The sequence below is a fragment of the Hemicordylus capensis genome, chromosome 1 (genome assembly GCF_027244095.1).
Source record: "Hemicordylus capensis ecotype Gifberg chromosome 1, rHemCap1.1.pri, whole genome shotgun sequence".
Lineage (NCBI taxonomy): Eukaryota > Metazoa > Chordata > Lepidosauria > Squamata > Cordylidae > Hemicordylus > Hemicordylus capensis.
The window spans coordinates 130,649,356-130,671,306 of NC_069657.1; the positions used below are offsets into that span (position 1 = coordinate 130,649,356).

The 21,951-nt window shown below is 42.8% G+C and overlaps 1 protein-coding gene across 17 annotated transcripts in view; it reads right to left on the reverse strand.

The window, feature by feature from the left end:
• Window positions 1-21,951, reverse strand: part of BRSK2 (BR serine/threonine kinase 2) — a 731,324-nt gene that overhangs the window by 279,750 nt on the left and 429,623 nt on the right. Inside the window, exon 1 of one of the 17 annotated variants that reach the window (XM_053285873.1) lies at window positions 4,156-4,190. The exons of the other annotated variants lie outside the window; for them this stretch is intronic. The gene's annotated coding sequence lies outside the window, so the exon portion shown is untranslated. Of the gene's footprint in view, window positions 1-4,155; window positions 4,191-21,951 lie in introns of those variants that run through there. 17 annotated transcript variants of the gene reach the window in all.

Genomic DNA, 21,951 nt, shown 5'->3' on the forward strand with positions numbered 1-21,951 from the left:
CCACTTGAGATGGGGACTATCAGCTGCCACCACAGCTCAATATCAAAAACAATGAGATTGCAACAATGAGGCAAAAGGATGTGAGGATATAAGTAACCGATTCATATGAAGTCACAGAAATGGACCCCTAAGCTTAATACCATCAAACATGGTTGACATTCCCTCATCTGCACCATCTCTCTCTCACTCTTCTAAATTTCCCATCTTGCTCTCTCCACTGCATGCAACCTTTAGTGCTAGAGAGCCCCCTCCATCCCCACCCCCCCATTTCTTCCCTTCTTCAACTCTGGCGTTCAAGGTTCATGCCATGGTGCTCCTCGTGCCAAGAATAGACCCTCTCTCTATTTATGACAATCCAAGTCCCCTTTCTCTTTTAATTTCCTGTAACACGCACATCTTCCACAACCCTCTCTCAGGCACACCATAGCCGTACCCTTCTTACTCTCTCATGTCTCTGGGCAGGGAACAGGTCACTTCTGGGTTCTGCACAGCACCAAGTTATTGATGATGCTTATTAAACTGCAACTTCAAGTTACTGAGCCTTGGATCAACAAGTACCTCCAGTGTTTCAGAACAGAAGAAAGGTCTTCATATTTCTACAGTGTGCCATGGGGAGAACCATTTCTTTTTTAAACAAAAGGTGGAAAGGCACTGCATGCATGAAAATGTGCTGGAAACCCCTATCCCCAAGAGTGGCAGTTTCATGGCTCATGCTTGACACAGCATATTTTCAGAAATGTCAATGCCTATCAAACATAACGGAAAAGATGCAATGCTCTGCCACACAAATCTGCTGTAGGTAGAGGGCTTTTTAACTGGTCCATCAGCACATGATATGGGTAAAATCCAGGTCCTTATTATAATTATTCATATAATAACAATTGTATATCAAAGGTTTTCTATGGCTACACTATTAACAAAGATTCTTTCTATGAGGCTGTCACAGGTCCCATCAGGTTCAGGCGCACACAAGACATGCTTCCTCCTCTCAAGCTGAAGCCTCTCCTCCAACATACATAGCACTGCAGGCAAATCAGCTGACACAAATGTTTAGGAATACAATGCTATGTGTTTTCAATGCAATTATGTTGCCATAAAAAGAGTGTCCCGGAGCGGGGTAGGGGGTGGAGGGGGCAGGACTTCAGCCATAGGTCCATTGCCATGAACAGGGTGTGGTGGGCCTTTGCAGGTGCACGGTCCCCTTGTAACTTTGCTTTAGTGCTGAAAATCACTGGAAAATTATTACTGCAGTTGTCGGGAGTAAAGGAAAAGAGCAACCTAAGACCATTGTCTTGGGCAATTGACTCTGAGGTGATTTAGGAGAAAGGCAGGAGTTCTCAAACTGGGGTTCCCCCCCCCCAGGTGTTGGACTGCAGCTCACATCTTTCCCAGCCACAATGGCCAAAGTTTAAAAGAAAGACCTCTGGGAAGGGGGGGGCAGAGAAATGGAGCTATTATATATGCAAGTGTTGTATATAGCTCCTAATCCTAAAGAGAAACAGTTTAGCTCAGGGTTTCTTAACCTTGGGCCCGCAAAAGTTTTTGGACAACAACTCCCATCATCCTCAGCCACAAAGGCCATATCTGGGGATGATGGGAGTTGTAGTCCAACAACATCTGGGGGCCCAAGGTTAAGAAACCCTGGTTTAGCTAGTCTGGGAAACCAAAGCCCAGTGAAAAAACATATTTGGGGAGAGGGGCTGTGGCTGAAGGGTCGAACACGTGTTTTGAAAGCAGAAGTTACTAGGCTCCAGTTCCTGGGAAGGACACCTGTCTGAAGCTCTGGTGAGCTACTACCAGTCAGTGGGGGCAATTCTGAGCTCCTCAGTGTAAGGCAACTTCATCTGTCCACAGCTAAATCATTCTCAGGTGAGGAAGCAGAACAGGTTTTAAAGAAGGATTTCAGTGGGAAATCAAATCCTGGACAAAGAAGAGAGTCTTCCTGCTCTGGACATAGCTTGAGGCTGAAAACTTCCAGTAGAAGTCATCTTTCAAACATATCTGGTTTTCAGCAACAGTATATCATAGTCAAATAACTATATCTCATTATTCTGCACTCATATACATCTCTGAGTGTAGCATTTTCCACTCTGCTGCTTTGGCAGAGGCGCTCTTACGGCTGGACTTCGGGACTGAAGTCCAGGGCCTCCATACCCGCTGGGAGCCCCCAAATCCTACTTAGTCTGCCCTGGGTGGTGTGGTTTGTGCCCTCAATAACCTACATGTTAAAAAATGATGTTTAACTTGCGGCGGGGGGTGGGGGGGGGGAGCAGCTCCAAAGGCCTTTAGGTCGAGGCTCCAAAATTACCTACGTGCACCTCTGGCTGTTGGTTGAGATTTTCCCTGTCTATCATGATAAATTCAACAAATAATTATAATCCAATCACACTACAAATTGCACAAAAAGTGTTACAGGAAATCACCTTTTCTTCATTCTTATCTAGATTGTAATATACCCTATAAAAATGCTCTACCCAAGTGGCTTTTGAAAGAACAGCCGCAAATAGTGGAACATAGGCACATCATTTTAAAAGAGTCTTGCTTATTAATATTTGCCCCAATTCTTTAAGGTTTGGCATCTTTCTCAATAATGTATGAAAGTGGGTTGAAGAGAGTGCACATACATTCTGCTTTAGGACTCAGCTGACCCAAATACACAGTTCCCCTAAATGGCACAGGGAAAGTGTTGTCTCTTTTCTTACTCCCTCTTCTGCTTCCTACACTGCTGTATTGCAGGGGTGAGATTTCAGATTATTATGCATTATCATCCTCTGATGGCTCCTAAACCCAAATTCAAGTGTTTTCGATACTCCCAGGATAATTCCTGCTCTTGCTGTTTTAGTCAAGGAGCAAGTGGTAAGAAAAGTAGGTTCTGTGGGAAATTTGTGGCACAATACTGGGGTATGGTTTTCCTTGAAGAGTTTTCTCAAAGATCAAAATATCTGATTGCCGTAGTTCAGTAAGTTGTAAGTCTGTGCATGATCAAAATGCTCTTTAACTTGTTCATAAACGATCAAGAAGTTGGGGTGAGCAGTGAACTGGCCAAATTTGCTGATGACATTAAACTATTTAGGGTAGTGAAATCCACAACAGATTGTGAGGAGCTCCAAAAGGATCTCTCCAAACTGGGGGAGTGGGCGACAAAATGGCAAATGAGGTTCAATGTAGGCAAGTGTAAAGTGATGCATATTGGCGGGGGGGTGGAATCCAGCTTCACATATAAACTGATGAGATCTGAGCTGTCGGTGACTGACCAGGAGAGATATCTTGGGGTCATGCCAGACAGCTCACTGAAAGTGTGGTGTAGTGGTTAGAGTGCTGGACTAGGACCGGGGAGACCCAAGTTAAAATCCCCATTCAGCCATGAAACTAGCTGGGTGACTCTGGGCCAGTCACTTCTCTCTCAGCCTAAACTACTTCACAGGGTTGTTGTGAAAGAGAAACTCAAGTATGTAGTACACCGCTCTGGGCTCCTTGGAGGAAGAGCGGGATATAAATGAAAAAAATAACAACAACAACAACAACAACAAAGGTATGACAAGGTAGCAGGGATGATACACTGGAACATCTGCAAAAAATACAAGCTACCTGTAGCCAAACATTGGTGGGACCATAAAATTGAAAAAGTGGTAGAAAATGAAGATGCAAAAATATTATGGGACTTCCGACTACAAATAGACAAACATCTGCCACACAATACACCAGATATAACTGTAGTAGAGAAGAAAGAAAAACAAGTCAAAATAATCGACATAGCAATACCAGGGGGTAGCAGAATAGAAGAAAAAGAAATAGAAAAAATCACCAAATACAAAGATCTACAAATTGAAATTGCAAGGCTGTGGCAGAAAAAGAGCAGGAGAGAGAGCATGCACATACCTCTTGCCTGTGGGCTCCCCAGTGGCATCTGGTGGGCCACTGTGTGAAACAGGATGCTGGACTAGATGGGCCTTGTGCCTGATCCAGCAGGGCTATTCTTATGTTTTTAAAATGACACATTCGGACCCAACTCGATACAATCTAACAGTGGCAATGTAGGTATGGACCATATTAGCTCCTCCCAACTGTTAAGTTGTCAGGTCAGAGATCCAACATGTCTGTTGGACCTCTGAACCCCCTCTCCTTCCCCTTCCATCTCCTCCTCCACTCCTTTACCTGGAACCAAGTGAGTACAGGAAGCAGGCTGCTTCATATCCTCCTCACTTCAGAGGGAATGCTCAAACAACTGTCTTGCCTTCCGTGGCTTCCATTTAAAGGGCACTTTCCCCCCCTAAATGTCCTTTTATGTCCCAAGTGGTGTGAGTGATTCAGAGATTCAGGTTTTTTTTCCTGAGGCTGTAGTCATAGAATCATATAGAGTACAAAACTATTGGTTTGGGTTTTTTTTTTAATTTCCCAGAAGGAAAAAAGAGGATGGAAGCACCACCAAAGAAAGAAAGAACCCTCAAATGCCTCACAGGTATATTTTTTACTGTCAGTCACAACAATGCAGAACATTTGCTGGCATATCATTGGGTTTCATCAAAGTCTTGATATGACAACATTTGTGTCAGGTGAGTATATGTGAATCAATGTGACACCTCTTCAAGTTGCACCAAAAAAATAAAGTATAATTTTGGTGTTTGCTTCTTCTTGTGTGCTCTTTATATTATTTATTTATTTAACTTATTCATCACATTTATATACCGTCCAAACTTTCGTCTCTGGGCGGTATTATTGCTATGTGCTGTTTTATATTGTTTTAGTTTCTGATCATTTTACTGGTTTTAAATGATTATGTCATTGTTTTATTTATTGTATACTGCCCAGAGCTAACGGATGGGGCGGTCACAAACATATAATAAATAATATGTGGGACATTGAACTATGAGTGGCTGTCACTGCTGCTCTCCATGACACAATTATAAGCTGTTGTTTGCCAAACTTTTCAAGGAGTTGATTCTCCTTCTGTCTGAATTGCTGACAGCAATATTTTTAAGAACACATTCATAAGAACATAACAGCCCTGCTTGATCCGGCACAAGGTCTATCAAGTCCAGTATCCTGTTTCACACAGTGGCTCACCAGATATATCTGAGAAGCCCACAGGCAAGAGGTGAGGGCCTGCCCTCTCTCCTGCTGTTGCTTCTTAGCAACTGGTATTCAGAGGCCTCTGGCCTCTCAGGCTTATAGTCAACCACCTAGTAGCCATTGATAGACCTGTCCTCCATGAATTTGTTCAAGCCCCTTTTAAAGCCATCCAAGCTAATGGCCATCACCATATCCCGTGGCAGAGAATTCCACAGATTAATTACATGCTGTCTGAAAAAGTACTTCCTTTTGTTGGTCCTAAATTCCCAAGACTTCAGTTTCATGGGATGACCTAGAGTTGTGATGTCCTTCTTAAGACACGGTGACCAGAAATGTACTCAGTACTCCAAATGTGGCTGCACGATAGATTTGGATAAGTGGATATGACTCCACTGTGAAGACAAATGCAAAGAACTCATTCAGTCTATAATCTCCTCTGCAATCTCCTTATCCTCCTTAATAATACCTTTCAGGCCCTCATCATCTAAGGGTCCAACCACCTCCCTAGCAGGTTTTCTGCTTCTGATATATTTAAAGATGTTTTTGTTATTCCCCTTGACACTTCTAGCTATATGCTCCTCAAACTCTCTTTTTGCATCCCTTATTCTCCTTCAGTTTCTTTTGCCAGAGTTTATATTCCTTTCTGTTCTCATTTGGGCAGGACTTCTATTTTCTGAAGGAAGTCTTCTTCCCTTTTATAGCTTCCCTGACTCTACTGGTTAGCCATGCTGGCATCCACCTGAACTTGGTGGTACCTTTCCTCCTCCTTCGTATATATTCCAACTCAGCTTCTATTATTGTGGTTTTTTAAAAGTTCCATGCTTTCTGGAGTGATTTGACCATTCTGACTTTCCCTTTTAGCTTCCTTTTAACCAGTCCTCTCATTTTTGAGAAGTTTCCTCTTCTGAAGTCCAACGCATCAGTGTTGGACTTCCTTGGCAATGCTCCAGTCGCACAGAAGCTGAATTGGATCACACTATGGTCACTGCTACCCAATGGTTCTGCAAATCTGACATCTCACACCAGGTCCTGGGCACTGATCCTAGTTCTGGCCAATATTCCATGTTGTGGAACATCAGCATTAGGGACCCACCAGGGCTGCTGCAAAATGTGAAAGGCAACCTGGTAGTGTTGCAGATGCAGGAAGTTGCACAATGGCCTACATGGGCATTTCCTTAACATTATTTCCATATACAATTTTTGACAAACTTTTCCTAGGCTGCCTCTGTGACATTTCATGGAGACATTTCAGTCACGAATGTCCTGCTTTATCTTGTCATCCACTATACTCTTTGTCATACAGCTCAACAAATCTCCAGATGTTTGTTTGAACATGTTGCCTTGGTTTTGTAGCACATGAACAAGCTGGTGACATTATTTTCCTGCCTTTTGAAAAAAGCTTTTGTATCTTCATGATGTCCACACCTCTTGTGTTAACAGTATTTGTCCTTTTCTTACAGGGTTCAGCTAGAGAAGCCAGGACAGATGCAATTAAGAAGAATCATGTGTAGGCTGGTGGTTTCTTTATCAAACCTATTAGACCACCACTCACTTTCATGCTTCAGTTTACATGTTCCAGAGCATGATCTGCTCTTACAGCACAGAAGGACACAATGTTTTTCTTAACAACCTAATTAACTCATAACTAATCTGCAAATAACTCTGTATTTATCAGTGGCATATTCTGCATCTCTGCCAGACACAGGGATATCATGTGTGCATAGTACTGCTTACCATGGGGAAAGAAGAATTTCACAAGTGTATCAAGAGAAGGCAGATGAAGCTGCAAATTGCCTGTTAACCTTTTCCCACTGCCACCAAGTAGACTTTTTTTTTCATGGCTGAGTCCACTGCCACCACCCTTCAAAAATTACCCAAACCCCAAACTCTAGTCGTGTGGAAAGGCTTTATAGACGTGGGGTGGAGACAAATCAACAAGCCTCAAATTTTTAAAATAACCAGAAAGTTTACATTTAGGAAGAAAAATTGGTTCATTTAAAACATTTTTTGTACAGCAAAAAGTACAAACTCAAAACAGTTACATACAGAGCAGGTCTGGGGAAAATAAAAAGCTGGAAATCCACAATAACTATCTGGTTCTATACTGGTCCCTACTCATAGTTCTCTGTACTTTCTTCCTTCAGCCTCAGGCTTGCTGGGCAGTCTCTTGTTCTGGTTACAGCACAAGTCTGGGGCTCAATTCAGCCTGGCTCTTCCTTTTCTTCCAGTTATTTCAGCTAGGCTTCTCTCACAACTTCTCTTCTGCAGATGGACCAACTGCACTGCAGACAGATTCTTCTTCTTATGGACTGCTCTCTTGGACTCCTCTGGACTCACTCTAATTTTCTTCTGCAATCTCCAGCTCAGCTTCTCTCCAGCAGACTGACTCCCTTCTTCTGCAACCTCCAGCTCTGAATCGTTCCAGCTGCAGCAGACCTTCCTGGCCTGTTCTCCAAAACTCTCTCAGTATATGTACATTTTTGCCTCAACAGTTCTCAGCTCAGCCAATCAGGACAAACAAAAATTCCCTCCTTTAAAAAAAAAAATCTTTCTAAAATTCAACTGTCAAACTAGAGAAAAACGAGTGTGAACTTTTGACCCTGCACCCTCTCCATACATAGGGATTTGCAAGCACAGAACTCCTATTTACAACAATGCAGACGTTTTTAGAAATATAATACCATTCATTTATCAGGGCTTATTAACAAGAAAAGGTCTGGGAATATCAACAACAATACAGGGGCTTATTTACAGAAACCCAAGTGGTCTAGGCCTCATTCCTCCACATGAGCAAACATAAGTCTAATGCCATTTGCATAAATAGCACATGATCTTGGCAGTGGAAATGGTTTCCAAAATTCCCTCACATGCATTCATTTTTTGACTACACCATGTGACTGAAAAACCTGGAAAAGTTGCTCCAACTATATTTTCCCCCATTGCATACTGCTTGTAGACTTTCAACAGTTTATTGGATATTATTTTTCAGATCTGAATTGAACACAGTAAATGCAACCATATACAGAATGAACAAACCCTGAACAGTCATTAAATGTGTATCTATTACTCTTTGCTCATGGTTACTTGCCAGTATAGCATCTATCATTGCAGAACTGTATAAATCACTTCCAAACTGTGTAGTATCAACAAGGATTGTGCATGGAACCATTCAATGCTCCATTCTAGGAGCACTGAACTGGTTCTGGCAACCAGCATTAGAGGGCAGCAACCAGCAACCAGAGGGCAGTGGGGGGGGGGGTGTACATTACATTGGCAGGGAAGGCCATTTATTTGCTTTAAATGGCAGGGAAGGCACGCACATCAGCCATTTGCGTGGTGACGCTGGTCTAGGCTGCAAGCAGGCCTGCTGCAGCCCTGCACACCTGCTTTTTGGAAGAGGCCCAGAAGGAAAAAAGTGGCAGGGCGGGGTCTGGCAGGTGGGCAGCGCCTTCCCTGTCATTTAAAGCACGCACACCCCATCCTCCTGGGAGTCCACGGAACCGATTCCACACACATCCCTGATAGCAACGGCACGGTTTTCTATTAAAACAACAAATACATTTTTGTGTGTTTCCTTTTTCATACACACACACACACACACACACACTTAGGGTCCTAGAAGAAAAGCTAGGTGCCTGAATGGTACAGTTCCTTTTGGGATTACCTGGGCCACTCGGGCATCTACAAGGACAGCTAAAGGATAAAAAAGGTCACTTCAAAAATCAAGCCTCTTGCTGCATGCCCCCTCCAGAATAAAGAAGAGAGGCAGACTTCCCCCTGTCCCCACCTAATTACAGGTAAAGAAGGTGGAGCAATAGGAATAGGCATAGGAGGATGATCTAACAGACAAGTCAGATTTGTAACATGACAGTCAGGTGGTCCCTCCTGACAGTGCTGTTTTCTTGCCATCTCAGAAGATTCAAGGTGATTTACAATTCCATACATTAAAATCATTACAAAATATATCATTAAAAACAAAAACATACAAAAATCAAAACAGTGCACAATAGTTTTTGTGCATATCACACATTATTGTACATTGAACAAATAGCACCATTGTGAACAACACATTAACTGGTTTTGTCTCACTTTGCACTTTAGATTAAAATTAAAGAGCATAAAATTACATTTAATTTGTGCTATGAATGGCTGCTGTATGACCATTAATAATGGGCATATAGCGAGGTTTAATGAACTAAGAGAGTCAGCCATTTTGATTTAATTCCATCCCCACAGCACTTGTGGGGTTGACAACACATGAATTCCAAATCAGGGGAAAATATGCCCATCCCCAACACACCCCAATATTGTACTACAAACTTCTCACAGAAAATCATTTGTTCCTTGACTACCTGGATGTGTATTTGATATGGAATTATTTAATCCAAGCTTATAAAAGTGTATCAAATAAGTGTATAAAAGTTAGTTTGGTTCATGTCCATAACAATTTATAGAGCCACTAGGCTTGAGATAAAGAAAATTGTTCAGTCCGGAGAAGTGTTCAAACCAGGAATGTGGGCCACTCTCAAGAATGTGAGATAGGAGGCCAGAAATAACAAATGCCAGAACCTGTCAGGAGATAACATAGGCATGCAACTAGTCCATTGGCCAAATCCCTCACTCAAGCAAAAATAGACATCCCTGGCACCAGATACTGATAGGGAGTAAGGTTATCAGAAAGGCCAAGTAATATCTTCCCAGGCTCTAAATAGCACCTCTGGAATGTGTATGCTTAATTACCAATGACATGTATTAATTGCTTTACTGATATGCTTGTTTGCTGAAACCTATATAAATTGGTGAACTGCACAGCTTCAATGCATAGTACCAGCCAGATTCTGTCTGACTGTACTCGTGCCTTTTATTTCAAGAAATAAAAAGCTTATTGTGAGCATGCATCCTTGCTGCATTTGACTTCATTCAGTCAGGCAACAAGTATACATGCAGGAACGCTGTCTAATCCTCTTTGGTTCTGGCAAGATGCCTCATTCTCTATCCATGTGATAGAAAGATGAACGTAAGTGGCTGAATCAAACAGGAGGGCAAGGTTCCAGAGGACTTTTCCCCGCAACATATTTGTATCCTCTTCAGATGTAGGCCAGAAGAAAGAGGACTTGTAATCATGGAATAAGTCATGTAAACTTTGTTCCTATTTATCCCACTGACATTACCATTTTTGGTAAAGAGTTATATTTATTTTATCTGATTAAAAAAAGTATTTCTTTCTCTATTTGGGCTCTCCGTAAGGAGCCAGTGCATCTATTATAAACTACACACTTCCTCTTTAGTTCACATTTCAGCAGCAATATTGGTCATCAGATTCCCTCTATAGAACCTTCAATTAACTGAGACCTATCCTCAACCTTTGATAATACAGTCCAATTGCTTCAGGAGTAATGGTGGCAGCAACTATCAAAATAATGTGCCCCACACACACACACACGTTCCAAGCTGCTATGCAATTTAAGGTCAATCCATACAACCAAAGTGCTGTTTGAAAATGGTGAATGAATGGATGTTTGCAGAGTTCGGTGAGCTGGTAGTGTGATTCTTTAAGTATGTGCTTTGGTCACAATTCAACCCTCAGCAATCCTAGTTTCAGAGTTTTGGAAATAAAGATTCTCTCACACATCAAATTATTGTCTGACATGATGTGCAGTGTTATGGCGGACAATGAGGAAACTTGTGGACATGGTGGTTGTGCAACCACCCCTTCTGAGCAACCCCGATGCTCCCCTTGAAGCCTGAAACAACCTCACAGTGCACCTCCACAATGCTGAGCATCGTGTCATCCATTATGCCTAAATCCTTAGATCTGCTAGTATGACTGAAAACTCTAAGAACACCAATCACAATGTCACAGTATGCCTTTCAGCTCAGTTTCCTTTGCTGCAAACAAGTCAAATGAAGGCACATAGGGAAAACTAAAACTCATCCAGTTCAGTGAACCACAGAATTAAGTTCCTCATCCCCACTGCCTCCTCTGGCAAGTAGACTTTGTCTCTACATTCAGCAAATTAGATGAAAGAATCCTGAGGTGGTAAAATAGACTGTACCATTCAGAGCGCAGTCTGAAATGATACAGGTCATTCTGCTACCTCAGGACTTTTCCATTAGGTATCTGTACACATGTATATATTTTGTGTGAATGACTGTACATGCATTTACTTCCAAAATGAACCAGGGTACAGACTCTTTCAAATGAAGGGTACAAGAAGTGTACTGCTGTACTTGTATCAAACAAAGTGCATGAATAACTATGTGTGTACAGATCTGTACACGTGTATATTGCTGACATCCAAACTAAGTTATCCAGTAGTACTACTAAGGAGTTACTCTACTAAAATTCAGCAAGATTTCCATTTAGACAGAATCTTAGCCAATGTGCATAGATTGTACATGTGTTGGACATAACATGGGAATAGAATAGGGTTATCTGGATGGACATGGAAATGCAATAATTACAGAATTAATGAGAGTTGTGGAAAGAACAGAAGAGAGGGATAACTTGCAATGTAACAAAGATGAGTGCTTAGTATAACATTCATTGCTTGACTTTTGATACTTTTTCTATAAAGTTGCACTTCCAGGAAGCAGATGTGTTAGCGATTCTAATAAGGCTGGATGTCAAAAGGCTGGATTAAACCTGCCCATTCAATCTGGAGTGAAAGGAGGGAAGAGCAAGTGCAAACCATTGCTGGTGTAACAGTTTTCTTTGACGTGAGTGTTCACCAAAATCAATATCTTAATGTGAAAATGAGTTTTGTAATGGTATGGGTTTTGGGGGCGAACCACAGATTGACACCTCTATTACTGGACCACTGAAGGCACACAATACTACAGAAGGTGGTAGAGATAGCGAGCAGGCAGCAAAGAAATGATTTCTGTCACAAAGGTGTGGGAATCTGTGTGGAAGGGTCAGCCAATGAAGTGGCTCTGCTTTTTATGTGGCTTGTTCTACCTTTAATTCACTACAGTTTTGAAGACAATTCCCACCCAGTAGCACAGGTATCTTCATGACATCTGAAGGGACTGTGCATGCAGGGCCAGCCCTTCCATGCTCAGGGTAAAGCATGGAAATATCAGAAGTGAGTCGCTTCAGGCAGTGAATTTGAGGCGGTGTCAATTGGAGACTGTTGTTCTTCAAAATCTGAGCTTTAAGTATGGTGTCCCTCAAGGCTCCGTACTTTCTCCAATGCTTTTTAACATCTACATGAAACCACTGGGAGAGATCATCAGGGGATTTGGAGCTGGGTGTTACCAGTACGCTGATGACACCCAGATCTACTTCTCCGTGTCAGCTTCTTCAGGAGCTGGCATATTCTCCCTAAATGCCTGCCTGGAAGCACTAATGGGCAGGATGAGGGAGAACAAATTGAAGCTGAATCCAGACAAAATGGAGGTACTTATTGTGCAGGGTCAGAAATCTAGAGACGATTTTGATCTGCCTGTTCTAGATGGGGTCACACTTCCCAAAAGGAACAGGTTCGCAGTCTGGGAGTACTTCTGGATTCACACCTCTCCCTGGTTTTCTAGGCGGTGGCCAGGGGTGCTTTCCATCAGCTTCGGCTGATATGCCAGCTGCGCCCGTTTCTCGAAATCAATGACCTCAAAACAGTGGTACATCTGTTGATGACCTCCAGACTAGACTTTTGTAATGCGCTCTACATGGGGCTGCCTTTGTACGTAGTCCGGAAACTTCAGTTGGTTCAGAATGCAGCAGCCAGGTTGGTCTCTGGGTCATCTCGGAGAGATCATGTTACTCCTTTACTGATGGAGTTACACTGGCTGCCAATAGGTTCCCGGACAAAATACATAGTGCTAGTTATAAAGCCCTAAACAGCTTAGGCCTTGGGTATCTAAGAGAGCGTCCTTCATTATGAGCCCCACCGCCCATTGAGGTCATCTGAGGAGGTCCGTCTCCAGTTACCACCAACTCGTTTGGTGGCTACACAGAGACGGGCCTTCTCGGTCGCTGCCCCGAGAATGTAGAATGTGCTCCCTGCTGAGATAGATCCTCCCCATCTCTGGCAATTTTCAAAAAAACACTTGAAAACCTATCTTTTCATCCTAGCTTTCTCAGCTTCCTAAATTTTGGGGGTTTTAATATCTGGTTTATTTTAAAATTAAAAACCTGATTTCGGTATTTTAATCACTGTAATTGTTTAATTGTTGTTTTAAAACAAATTTAAATTGTTAATTCTTATATTGTTTTTTAATTTGTTTTAGCTCTTTACTGTTTAAGTGGTTTGTTTTCATTGAGCCATTTTGGAAGCGCAGTATACAAATCAAATTAATAATAATAATAATAATAATAATAATAATAATTTGGGAGAGTGCCAGATGCAAAGACATCCTCTCACCTCTGCTGTGGCTGGCAGCCCCACAGAGCTGCTGGCACCACTCCAGCGGCATAATTTAATAGTAGAAATTTCTTCTCCTCTCCCTACCTCTTTGGCTTCCTCTCCTTCTATCAGGACTGCTGCCATTGCCAGACACAGCAGTACTCTTGCTTGCTACTAATCCAGCAGCAAAGAGCAGAGAAGGTGTGACAGGAACAGTCCGGTAAAGGGCAGGGGATAAGCATGCACTGGTGAGAGGAATAGGGGGTGGCATGTGGCACTCCACTTCAAGTGTCAAAATGTCTTGGGTCAGCTGTATGTGTCCGTGTCTGCGTCTGTGTGCGTGTGTGCAAGTGCAAAAGAGAGCAAGAGAGAGCATATGTTCTTTTTGACTTCACACATGTATGGTTGTTAAGATGTAAAATATGGAAACACATCAGAAGCAGTTCTTCATCCTGAAGATTTTTTACAGTAGAAGTCCTTTGCTCACAGCATGGTAGGCTTCTCAATCTGATTACCAGGTTTGAATCTGTTGCTTAAATCATGCAGCATCCAGAGCGCCATTGGCTGAGAAACTGGGCATTCTTCAGGAAACTGGAGGCCAGGTACCAAAAGGACAGGTGTTCAGCTGGCGCGTCCTCCCTGCCTTCAGCTTGGGCTCATCCCTGTGCCCAAAGTGAGGCTCATCAGCACCAACAAATTATACCAACAAAAATCTACTCCAGTAGCCCTCCTACCCAAAATCTGAGCGTGGCTTCTCCTGCCTGATATGCCCAGTTCTGTCAGCTGCACCTGGGAGCAGGTGAAACAGTTATCCATTGACTTGCTCAGTGCCAGCGTGTCAGCATCAGACTGTGGACCCAGTTGTTGACAATCCTCTCAAAACTAGCTGCCAGGCTCTCCAACAAAATGCAGCTATCAGATATCACTACTGGAAGTCAATCCCTCCTGCACTGGCCCCAGGTAAATCCCCATGCCCCACAATCAGTTTCTTTCTTGACTGGCCAGTAGGGGCTAATTACTGAATGTGGGTGCCAGTTTTTACCCTAACACTAGCCCTCTTCAGATGTTATGAGTGCTCTCACGGTTACAATGGGCAAAAGCAAGGAGGAAGTCCCACCACCCCGCTGTCAATCACTCCCCCCCCCATTCTGATGATCATGGTTAAGGCACTGTTGCAGCTCACAGATTCACCACAATCACACTTGCGATGCCACCCCCTTCAGGTGAACAGCACCACGATTATCGGCGTGAGGGAGTGATTGACAGCAGAGCAGCGGGACTTCCTCCCCACTTTTGCCTGCATTAATTATGAGTGCCTGGGGTGCTCCTAACATCTGAAGAGGGCTACTTTTTACCTGCAAATACGTGAACTTACCAACACCCCCAAAATGTGTCAAGTCTGTGTCTCAAAAAATGGCTTTTTCACACAAGGTGGAAAGTGTAAGAAAAAAATAGAATACATGTATAAGTAAAGGAAACTGCAGAAAAGGTTAATTAGCAGGGCTAGGGAGTTGGGAAAGGTAGATTGAACAGACCAGGCAAGACATTTCATAATTCAAATTGCTTAGTAAAGAAGAATTTAGCCTTTGCCTTTAATTATGTCTTTGACTCCAACAAGCTATGCAGGTGTCAAGATCTGGATAACTGGGGGCAAAAGGAAAAAAGAGTGCAAACTTGAGAATATACAATATGTGAAGGCAGAAAAACCAGCTGTTGAAAATCTGCTTTCCCTTGGGTCCCCATTCAGCAGTGGAATAGGAATATTTATCCTAGATAGTGCACGTTGGAGCTAAAGTTGTGGAATTAGGAAGCCATTGTTGATGCTCCTGCTTAAGATGTGTCTTCAATTCCACACAAATACAGTTCAATTTTATATCAAGAGGACACTAATGAAAACTAGCAAATGCAAGAATCTACTTCTTTAAACACCTAACAATCAATCCCTTACATATAGATGCCAGACTGACATTTTAAACACCAAGTCCTGACACAATGTAACAAGAACTTTAGTGCAAGAACAGCAGGAGACAGGGATCATTCCCAATCCTCTCTGAAGCCATCTTTTCTGGCTGCTATGCAACTGACACACAAGAGCACAATATCCCCATTTCTGATTAGAACAACTGCTGTCTCCACATTGTATTCTCATCACACCGCCAGTCTCCATCTGCTCAGGCAGAATAAATTAATTTTCAGGTAAGTAAGCACACCAAGGAAGACCCTCAGTGCAACTCAGAGCTGTTGGGTGGTGAGATAGCCATGCTTTTAGATGGCTATATAAATTTAGCAGCCCTAGTACTACAACGGGCTTCTGTTAGGCACACTTTCTCCATGGGCATTTGTAACAGTCATTTTGTGGTTTGGCTGATCAGCTCACAGAAAAAATGATGTCATGAACGTTTCCCCGCCCACAGCACAAAGAGATCCACTTGGGCATGAGGAAAACAGAGGGCAACTTTAAGGATAATGAAATGCTCCCTTACAGTGCTTTGGCTGATATGTCAAGAAGCCACAGAACTCTCTGCATTCTTTTTGCATCACAGTGGCATAGCCTGAGAGGGAGGTGCCCAGGAGCAAAGTAGTGTTTACCATAATGACTCAAACTGGCTTTGAGCACTTGAAATCAGCCAGTTGATGTTACTATAATGAAGTTTCATTTTCTAGGGTTAACAGTCTCCAGATGCACAAATATTCCCTCTGGATATTGCTTTAAAATGAATTGAACAAATAAAAAATACCAACATCAAATCACCTGCTTAAGAAGCAGGATATGATGTTTTAGAAAATGCATATAGCGGGTGGAGCAAAACCACCAGTGGGTGAATCACTTATCTACCAGTCCTCCTGAAGTCTTTCTATCTCACACTAGGGACAGAATGGGAGCTGAAAAGCATGGTCCTGACTCAGACATTGTGCAAGCTTGTCTGGAGGAACATACTGTGAACACCAGTGCAAGTTGTGTCTGCGTACAAGGAAGAGTGACTTTGGCTCTTTGACTTTTCATTATACATATACAGATGTTTTGATACTTAATTAACTGCATTCAGTTAATTGTTCCATACGTAACTCTTTGCATACACAACCTACATCAACAGTAACCCCATTTCCCCAAAATTTGTAGAATATTTAAATATTTAAGCTTTTTGGATGTCTTTTGGTCCTGCAGGAGACGACAAGGGACTATCTAACTAACTCACCCTCCTTATAGACAGCTTACTAAAAACAAATTGAAAAACTACCTACTCAGAACATTGAATGTATGCATCAGAATAACTTTATTTCTTGACATCAATCTCTCTCTGTCCTCCAATTATTTTGTCACATTCTACAACAGTATCATATTTAGCAGAGGTGGTTTCTTTTTTCTTGCCCCAGGAAAAACTAATTAGTCCCAGTTTAAGGCATTGACACTTCTAATTTTAAAACTGTTCTGTCAATACACACCATACTATAGAGGATTAGAGTTAGCTCAGTTTATATTCAGACTATGATTGCATAAAAGAATAGATTCAGAAATTAAACTTTTTAAGGTCATGCAAATAAAAAGGTAAAACTCTGGAACAATATTAACATAAGTAATTTAAAGTTAAATGCAGCTTCTGCATGTCTATATACATTTGGGTTTAATTCTTTTGAAGTAATAAAATATTAAAAACAGAAATCTCTTGTGACATAAAAAATCCTACTTACTACTCGGTGATGCTGCATTGTCTGTGCTGTCATTTTAAGAATATGATTCCAGTACTTGCATATACGTAGCAGAGGTTCTGATCTTTATTATTACTTATTAAGCACTTAAAATTTTACTAAGCATTATACAAGAGTCAACGCACTCTTGGCTAAGGGGGAGTGTAACTCTTTCCCCTCACACCTCTTTCATGCAGAAAATCACCCTCTACCCCTCCCCCACTCCTTGACAATTTGTCCCTGAAACAACTATTTAAGGAAATTGCTGGTTTGGGACAAAAAACTGCTTAGGCGGGCGGGGGTATTTTCTGTGAGAAAACAGCATAAGGGAAATTAATTAACCTTCCCCACCCCAAGTTTCCCAGTCCTGATAAAGATCTATACCTCCTCATGGCTGGCTTTATATGATGATGATGGGAAAGAGGCACTTATATTTGGAAGCATGCCTTCTTTAGCATATTTATTAATGTGTGATATGACTCGAAGGTAGTGGTTAAAAAGAACAAGGCTCCTTCCCACTTGTAGAAAGACTCCAGTTCAGTACTTATGGCCAAAGGTTCTAATATTGATAACTAGAATTCTTCCATTTCTGAAATTTCAACAGAACCAAGATACACATTTTGAAACTTCACATTCATGAGGGACAGAGCCTTATTTTGCAATGAAAGATGAGTCTCAAGCAAAAATGGGGGAGAACTTGAGTTGCATTTATGTCTTGCTATTAATTCAGTCATATGGTGTCATTTCTTAATTATCTAGTGTTTGACTTCTTATTCTCTAAAATCAGTGATTCACAGTATTTTTAATTCCTAAGTAATTGCAGTGGCAAGTGCTGTTCTTAGCCTCGACATACTCTATGAATGAAACTTGCTTCACCCATATTTCTGGAATCCCTGGACAGTTAAGAAAAGCACAGGTTCAGTCATTCTAAGCATTGGCTCCATTCCTCTTAAGATCACAAGATGGGAGAACAACATAGGAGAAACAAAACCACCATTAAGTACTTGGAGACCATGGCTGGATTTGGATGTAATGTGAAACTGGAGTTAAATGGGGCAGAGGTTGGAACTCCATTACATCCAAATTTGTGCAACCATGGTTTCAGGGCAAAAGTGACCTGTGATTTCCCTTGCCAAATTCAAATTTAAACCTTTGGCTTGCAGGAAGGTTCACCTTTGAGACAAGAGTTTTGGCTGCCAAAGCATGATGTCTGAATGCAGACGGGGCCATAAACAGTTTTTGAAACTGCAATCATAGAGATGGCGGCACAGACTCTACCCAGATCGCACCCGCTCCATGCCTGTAGCGCTTCTCACTGGCCGCCTCTCCAAGCACCAGCCCCACCCCTCCTGTCTCCATTGCAGCTATGCAGTTGCCCAGCAACAGGGATGCAGCCAAATCCCAGCCTGTCAAGCGGCAAAGTAGCACAGGGGAATTCCCAATCCCCACTCTGTCCCTTACTCCCCCCTTTGGGGAGGTTTGTGCTCCCTAGGCATCCTCATGAGAAGGGCTGGGCAATAGGAACAGCATTGCCAACACTGAGATGGGAGATTGTTCATATGTTCTGTATTTATTTATTCATTTTCTATATCGCCCTTCCAAAAATGGCTCAGGGCGGTTTACATAGAGAAATAACAAACAAACAAGTTGGAACCCTGTCCCCAAAGGGCTCACATCCTAAAAAGAAACATAAGATAGACACCAGCAACAGTCACTGGAAGAATACTGTTCTGGGAGTGGATAGGGCCAGTTACTCTCCCCCTGCTAAATAAAGAGACTCACCACCTTAAAAGGTGCCTCTTTGCCCAGTGAGCAGGGATTGTAATAGATGCTGATCCTAAGCGGACTGCTAACTCATGAGTGCGTAAAGCTATTGGGACACCCCCTCAGCACTCATAAAAGAACTTTCTGTGGGGACTGGGGTATTGGTAGAATCTCTAATAATGTGTGATGACAAAACAATCCCTTCTTGTATGTACAGATCTCTCACAAGAGTGCCAGGCCATCATGGCTCTATAATGAGCTAGGTTGCTCTAGCTGCGGAGAAGGGTACGCCGGCAACTGCTCGCCCTATCTTGGCGGCAGCTGCCAAATAGCGGTCACAGTGTTCCCCCTGCCAGCCAGCCAGCCCGCCCACCCATTTATTTATTTATTTATTGTGGACATGTGCATCCTTGCTTGTGTCCCGAAATGGCAACCACTTTCATGGAGTCACTGGAAATCGGGGCCCCCTTCTGCAATTCCACGTGGCAGCAGATCTGCATACAGTGCAACAATTGCTTGCATCCAGGAATTTTGAACGAGAGTAAAGATCCGTCCCTGCACCTGTATCCTCCTCTCTGCACAAGTGGGAAATATGGAGTGTCACGATATCTTTTTGGTCCATGCAAGGCTTCCCATGGGAGGAGGAGGTTGCAGTACAAAAGTTCTGTCTTTTACCAGAGAGAGTGGGGGCCTCATTCGTGTGGGGTTTGCTCAGCTCATGAACACACAGTCCAATGGAAGACCTAGGGTGCTTGACCCAATGATAGGGTGCTCGATCTAATCTCCCTCTTATGAGCTAGTTCACCAGCAGCAAGCTGCCAAAGGAGCAGGAGTGTGGTTTGCTCTGCATGGACTGCTTTGCTGGGGTGAGCTCCTGCAAGAGCATCCTAGGTCATGGTCGACAGACCCTCAGGATCCTTTGACCTCCCTCATACACACATTCCCTCCTAGGAAGTCATCATGTTCCCTTCCCTTGCCTGAATAACTGGGAAATATTGCCCTCCAAGACCTCTCCTCCAAGAAATTGTGCTTGTTGTGCAGGACAGTTTTGTTGTGTGGCTTGTAGGAAGCAGGTGGTGCAATTGCTGTCAGAAGAAGTGCTGGTATGGCATGCCATTTAAAGGGATTTAAATACCTTTCCCATGCTGAGGGTGGGTGGACCATTCTGATAAGGCGTGATCAGCATGCCCCCTTCAAGATCGTGGCCAATCGCTGCTGCTCTGGTGACATGCTGTTGCTTCGCCCACAGCTACAGAGCACTGGGATACGGCCTTGGTGGCCAAGAGTAGGGAGAGGCCACCCTGGCCTGAAACTGGGAGGCTGCTAAACCGCGGTTGGACAAACATCTGTGGTGCAATTTACAGTTTAAAATTGAAGCCACAGGTACGTCTACCTCTGGCTTCATATTACATGCAAATTGGCCCATATAATAGGGCTCCCTGGCCATACTAGGAAATGCTAATCTAGCCTGAAGTTTTAAACACAATTTATTTTTACTCCTTCAACCCTTTTCCCCACACTGTAATTGTCAGGGGCTCTGTAGTTTTAACAGCTGCATAACAAGATTTTACCATCGCTTCGCCTCCATGTCAGGAAAGGCTTCACCAGTTGATTTCAGCCTGTCATGCAACTGTTTAAGTGCAGAGCCTCTGTCCATAAAAAAAGTGGCAACCTTAATATGCTTTCAGGAAAGACCATTTCCAAAGTAACAGATTACAGGATGAGCTACCAGACATTCGCTTTGAAAATCAAGGGTCCGATTTAAAAGAGATGGATGAAATTGATATGCAATCACATCACTCCAGTTTGCTTTTTCAGTGCTCTCATGGCTGGGCAGTAGGGACATTGGGAGGTTAACAAAGGACAGAAGGGATTTAAAAAGGAAACTCAGGAACAGCTGAGAGAGTAGGAGGGTGGAGAGAAAATTCATCAAAGAAAAAAAGGATAAGAACATTACAAAAGGGGATTTATTTCAGAGTCTTCAGGAAGGAAATTTCAGAGAGAATAAAAAGGGCATTTAAAAATAGCTTTCACTTCCAATATTAGAGAGTTTGGTAAATTGATCCTGCCTCCCTTTGAACCCATTTGTCTAGCAAAAACTCCTCCTCCCTCATGTGATATGCACTTATTTTTTCTCCGTGAGCAAAATTATAATCAGTAATCCAAAAACCTTTGGTTTAAGATGAGAATTATAATGCTTTACATTTTTACTTATGTTCTAAAAAAGAATGGAAATTGAAAGTTAAAGTGCCTATCTTAACTTCTGAGCCATATAAGCTGTAAAGACGTTTTACAGTCTTGTATATGATGATGGCTTTAGAAATGAGGCTCCATGTACCCACACTTTATCTTGAGCGGAGATGCTTCAGGCAGAAATTCATCAGGGGCATTTCTAGGAAGTGAACAGAGAAGCTGCATCTGTTAAATGTCTGCCTGGATGCATCCAGCCCCAGCTCAATGTCCAACTGAAAGAGCAAGGCAAAGTGTGGGTGCAAAGTGGGTGATAATTAAAAATACCGAATGCCTTAACAACCATATCTCTGAAACTACAGATTATCTTCCCAGAAATTTCCCATAAACCTCACAATTCTCGTGCTTGATTCAATTTCCTTCAGGATGCTGTTATCAGGAAAATAGTGTAAATGCTGTACACTAGTGAAGTAGCCATTCACACTGCAGCCATACGCGCGCGCACACACACACACACACACACATTGCAGGCATCCACACCCACAACAGCCATACACACACACACACACACACACACACACACACACACACACACACTCCCCACAAGCCATCCACGCACACACATGCATATACACTTCAGCCATCTCCACGTATGCACACACACACACACACACTGATGCCACCCCCCACACACACTGCTGCCATATACACACAAACACACACATTACCACCACCCCCACACACTGCTGCCATATACACACTGCCGCCATCTACACACACTGCTTTCACCCCCACACACACACTTCAGCCACCCACACACACTTGCTTTACATTTGTAGTAGCAAGCATGAATTGTCCCCTTTGCTAAGCAGGGTCCACCCTGGTTTGCATTTGA